This window comes from Phyllostomus hastatus, unplaced genomic scaffold (assembly GCF_019186645.2).
Source record: "Phyllostomus hastatus isolate PE091 unplaced genomic scaffold, TTU_PhHast_1.1 phas_scaffold_182, whole genome shotgun sequence".
Lineage (NCBI taxonomy): Eukaryota > Metazoa > Chordata > Mammalia > Chiroptera > Phyllostomidae > Phyllostomus > Phyllostomus hastatus.
The window spans coordinates 25,139,708-25,145,443 of NW_025334013.1; the positions used below are offsets into that span (position 1 = coordinate 25,139,708).

Sequence of the window (5,736 nt, forward strand, 5' to 3'; positions counted from 1 at the left end):
AGCTCTGTGTTCCAGCCTCGGCTCTTTCCCCAGCACACTGCAAACTTGAGCTCCTTCTGTCCCTTTCTCTGGGTCACAGTGTCCCCGTGAATCCATATTTTGGGGTGTTCTTTCAAGTCCTACCTTGACCTGACATAGTGGCTTAGATCAGCGATCTTCAACCTTTTTCACCTCGTGGCACACGTAATGACTAAATTTCTGTGGCACACTAAAAAAAATGTATTTTTTGCCAATCTGAAAAAAAATAGGTATAATTTTGATTCACTTCCACTAGACAGCTATTATTATGTTGGCTGTTGTCACATGCTGGCCAGATGGAGAGGCTCCTGGTGTCCTGGAGTGGACAGAAGCCGCTGGTACCAGGCTGGTGCAATGTCCCTGCTGGCTATGCAAGTGCCCACAATGGGAGGCCAGGAAGTGCTGGGGAGAGAGGGTTCCAAGCCATAGGCCTAATCTCGGGGACCAGGACATCAGGATCCCTTGTTATTTTAAAAGTGACATCCATTTCAAGGTGAATCCATCAGAGAGCTGATGAATTTGTCTCCACGTGGCGGACCATGGAGCATGAGACTCGGCTCTGCGGGGGGCACGTCCCCACTTCTCTGAGTGGTGCTTACCCTGCCTCCATGGTACCATGCGGGTTCAAAGAAGACTCCCTGAGTCCCCACCAGCCTTTTCAATCCACTGAACTTTTCCAAAAGAAACCCCCAATGCCAAAATATTTCTTGTTGGTTTTTTTTTAAATCTCTTTGACGATGTTTCCAGTTTCTTTTTTCAGAAAAAATCTATTTTAATATGGCTCAAAATACTTTTTGAGAGACCTGGGGAGAAAACTCTATGTTAATGTTGATCAGAAGGCTTTCCAAGAGGCCTGGGGGACAGCCCAAGACGTCCGTTCAGGAAGAAACCAACGCGAGTCCCCAGAGCTGGTCCCCAGGCTGGAAAGGAGAGTGCGGAGGCTGCCAGCTGTCCAGGGTGTGGGTCCCTCCCCAGTGCCACCTGAGCCATCCATCCCCCAGGCTGGTAGCCTCTCAGGGCCTTGTCCGACTTCGGGCTGTGGCGTCCCCAGGCCCCGTGACGGCTGATGGCAGTGAAATGGCTGCTCTGAGAGGCGCTTTCTACAAAGACAGAAATAATCAGGTTGAGCAAAGGGGAAAAAAGGGAAAATTGAGCATTATGAGGGTGATAATTCAGAAAGTGTCAGCTTCAGAATAATTGAATCCGATGACATTTTGTGCTACGGGAAACAATAGCAGCTAGCCCGCTGCCCGTCTGATTCATGTCTGGTTCATGTTTAACAAAACAAGGGCAAGGGTCACACAGCCACGAGCCCCATAAATAACCCGTTAATGGGATTTCCAAACAAGCTGTCCTCAGAGTGGCTTTCCGTCTCACTGAGAGAATATTAAAATGCAAATGGATTCGGGCTGTGTCTTCATAAACAACCGTGTTCATTTAACCTTCGACCTCCCCGCTTAACTGCCCATTCCAGCAATTTGTACGGGCTCCTCCGCCGTCAGCTCCTCGCGGTAATTCAGGGAAAGTGCATTAAAGGAAAGGGTTACAATTTGCGATGCTCAGTTAATCACGCTATTGAGATGTTTATGGACAGAATCTCACTCCTCCGCACACTTGTCTCAGGCCTTCTGCCCCCACCAGCCCAAATGTGGCCGGCTGGTTCCTTTTGTTGTCCGAGAATCTGGTGAGGGTGCGAGCGGGCTGCCTTCCCAGCCGAGCGAGGGCCCCTCCTTGGCCCTCTCTAATCACCAGCCTGGTCTCCTTCCTTGGCTGCCGTTCTTCTTGGGGTCTGGCCAGAGGCCTCCGGTTAAATGCTTCTCCCAGCAGATGGTCCCAAGGCTTGGTTCTCCTTTGTGAAAATGGGCCAGGCTCTCTCCACACAAGTGTCTGTCACTTGTTTTTTTTCCTGGGATTCTCCTGTCTGCTCCCCGCAGGCCTGTCCTGACCCCAGCCCTGGCATTGACCTGACAGAAGGTCCCTGCCTTGACCAGCTTTTTGAGAGGCAGCTTGAACGTAGGCTCACCCGCCCCGCTCCCCCGCCGCCCCACCGCCCAGCCCAGTCTCCAGGCTGTCTCCTTAAGCCTTGACCTTCTATCTAGCCATGAGGGAAAGAACAAGGGAGAATGTGAGCCAGGGGCCAGGGTGTGAGGTCTGACACCCTGGCCTACATTTCGGGGGATGAGACAGGCCCTGTTTGGGAGGAGGGGCTCTGTCACCTCCTCAGTTGCCCAGACGAGAGGGCCCTGCACTCTTCGGCTCACAGAGGACTGTTTTACTGGGCAACTTCAGCAGATGCATTTGGCACGTGGCATTTACAGGGTTCAGTCATGAGGTTTCACTCTTCTCTTAGAGATGAAAAAAAGTAAACTCGAAGGGGCCAAGTGACTTGCTGCGGTCACCCAGTGAGTGAAAGGCAGAGCGAGCCGCAGACCTGGCCTGACCCGGAGGTCAGGAGCTCCTAGCGCTGTGGCTTCCCTGTGGGGAGCAGTGAGAGTCTGGGAGAGCCTGGGCTGCAGTCTCTCTCCTCTCTCGGGCAGGAGGAGTGCAGAGGAGGTGAAGCTGTGCTGGGGAGGGCCTGGGAGGAGGCGTCCAGGTCACTGGCCCCAGCCGGAGGGGTGGCATTCCTCTCTAGAACTGCGCTGCCCGATTCCAGATGAGTTTTGTGTGGTTCTCTGAGATGCCTCTCTCCTTCAGCTTTTTCTCCTCACCTTTAGCAGGAAGGGAGGGGGAATGAATCCCCCATAATTTCTCCAGTTCACTAATGGAGACTCGGGCCTCTTGGGACCACCAGAACAAGAAATATCCAACTCGGCTTTACTCCCCTGCCTGATACACTAAAATATGCTTCTAGTTATAAATCCGTCTGTAGAGCTGCAGATGCAAGCCCATTAAGGAGTGCGGCTGAGGCCGCGGCCACTCGGCTATGTGGGCCTGTGGAGAGGTGGCCCTTCTGCCCACCCCATCCCTCTGTTCTCCCTTTTCTGCCTCCCTCCCTCCCTCAGACTCAGCACCCAAAGCCTGGCACAGAGATGGGTGGTAGGGGGTCCCACGAGGAGGGGAAGCCAAGAGTCCTGTAGCTCTGCCCCCCACCTTTCCGGTTAGGTTTCCCTCAGTCACTTTCCTTGCATGGACAGAAGTTCTGTCTTTCTCCTCCTCTCTCCATTTGTCTGTTTTGTTTCTGTTTCTCTCTCTGTCCTCTTTGTGTCTCATGGACTGTCTCTCGTTCTCCATAACTTTGTCTCTTTCCTTTCTGTCTCTTCTCAGGTATTGTCCTCTGTTTCTGCATCTTTGTGCACTTTCTCCTTCCCTAATGCCTCCCCAATCCATCTACTCTCTCCCCTGGCCCACCTCACTCCAGTCCAGCACCATCATCTTTTGCTGGGATCCCTATAACTACCCCATGCTTGCTATGTGTAGCCAGCCTCACCCCATTCTCTACTCTCACAGCAATTTATCTAAAATGCACATTGGACCATGTCCTATCCAGTCTGAAAAATTTTTAAGGCTCCCTACTGCCTTTAGGATTAATCTCAGACTCTTATTGGGACATGCCAGGCCCTGATCAGACCACATCTACCTCTCTTTACCCACCTCAGCTCCACACTACAGTGTGTATGTGTGGAAAGAGAACATGTACATATGCAGAATGAGAACACAGAAGGAGACTCACTTACCTAGAGAGATATAGACAACAGAGATAGGAAGAGAGGGAAGAGAGAGACAGAGACAGACAGAGAGAGACAGAGACAGAAGGAGATGCTCTGTTGGAAGAGGAGTGAGTCTTTCACTTCTTAGCTCTCCGGGCCATTTGTCCCTTGCAGGGCCAGGTCACATGTGCAGGGGCTTTCTACCTGCCCAGACTGTCTGACACTGGAACCTGTACTCCTAACCACCTTGACACACTGACTGTCCTGGAGTGATCCGAGGTAGGAAGGAGAACTTTCTGATTGTGCAAAGTGAGAGGGAAGACAGGGGCATGGGGATGCGGGCAAGTTTACAGGTGGCTGCCGGATGTCGGTGACTCCACTTCTTGGTGAAGTAGGAGGTAAGGTCACTGGCTGTGGAGTGTGTAGGTCATTAAGGAGGGAGAAAAAGGGTGAAGACTTGGAGAGGTCTTGGAGGATCAAATGGCAAGAGTCAACCTCACAAATACTGGAGACCTGCAGAGGCAACAGCAGGGCCCCAGGCGATGACCATGGATTTGTGGCAGGGCCACCCATGTGGCTAGGTGATTTCCTGCAGCAGTGTCTGGAAGTATAGAAGGTGGACAGCTGGACTGACCCAGGAGTGGCATTCTCTAAGGGTGTGATGGAAGGACAAGGGTCAAAAGAAGACTTGGACAAAAGAGTAGATAATGTAATAGACCATGGGATCTTGGTGGGATTGGGAAGAAAGAAAGACAAGAAGGGCAGATGGGGAAAAGTTAAAGGGGAAGCACATGGTGGTGGTGTTAATGGAACTGAGGAGGTGTTGTGAAAACAGGAAGGTGAGGGGCCTGGAGGATGAGCGGCCCCAGGTCAGAGAGGGTGGACAGATTTGCCCGGTTCAGAGACGTGTTCTGGTTCTGGGTAATGGGTTAGTACAAGGGTCATGGAGCAGTGTCCTTGGTGCAGTGCAGGGGATCCCTGAAGCAAACAGCCCACTCACAGATATAATGGCTTAGAACAACCATTTCTTTCCTTTTGTGGCCATCATAGAAGCACCAGCAGTCAAAATAAAAGTTCAATCCCTTTGGACTTCTGACCAGAGCAAGAACTGTGAAAGACATTTCAATGCACCTTCTCACATTCTCTGGAAGATTGTGTCTTCTCCTCCTTCCAAAGAGCTGAGACAGAAATACAATGTTCGACCCACGCCCATCTGAAAGGATGATGAAATTCAGGTTGTGTGTGAACACCACAAAGAGCAGCAAACGGGCCAAGCTGTCCAGGTTTACAGGAAGAAATATGCCTTCCACGTTGAACGAGGGCAACAGGAGAAAGCTAATGTACAACTGTCCGTGTGGGCACTCACCCCAGCAAGGCGGTTGTCACTAGACTAAATCTGGACAAAGACTGCAAAAAAATCCCCAAAGGTAAAGCCAAATCTCACCATGTAGAAAAGGAAAAAGGGCAAATACAAGAAAGAAATAATTGAGAAGATGTAGGTATAAAGCACTCTTACACACAACTTTCATTAAAAACTTAAAATGAAAACAAAACAAAACAAAACAAAAAACCAGCCCACCACTGATCATTTATTATTGCTCCCAAGTCTAGAGTCAGCAGGGAAGTTCTGCTGACTGTGGCCAGGCTTGGCTGATCTTGGCTGGGCTCACTCATGTATCTGAGGTCAGCTGGCATGTTGGGTGAAGCTGGCTAGTCTAACATGGCCTCTCTCACAGGTCTTGGGTTTGATTAGCTATTGGCTAAGGTTTTGAGGGTGACCAGATATCATGTCTCTCATCATCAATCTCAGGCCCAGTTTGAGAATGTGTGCATCACCTCTTATGCATTCTATCAGCCAAAGTGAGTCATAAGGCCAGCCCCAAACCAAGGAGTAGAGAAACTGGCTCCTCTTCTTCATGGGAAGAACTGAAAAGAACTGTTACCATTTTTCAATCTCAGGACACCGTGAAGGCCCTGAAAGTTCAAGGAGGTTAGATCATCAGTTCCAACAGCGAGTTCCTCCAGGATATAGACCAAGATCCAGTTCTAAGTTCTTCAGAGGGTGAGCAGG

General features: G+C 50.6%; 1 pseudogene; it reads left to right on the forward strand.

Annotated features, from left to right (window-relative positions):
- The first annotated feature begins 372 nt into the window (after window positions 1-372).
- LOC123832172 lies at window positions 373-5,164 on the forward strand (annotated as a pseudogene).
- The last annotated feature ends 572 nt before the right edge of the window (window positions 5,165-5,736 follow it).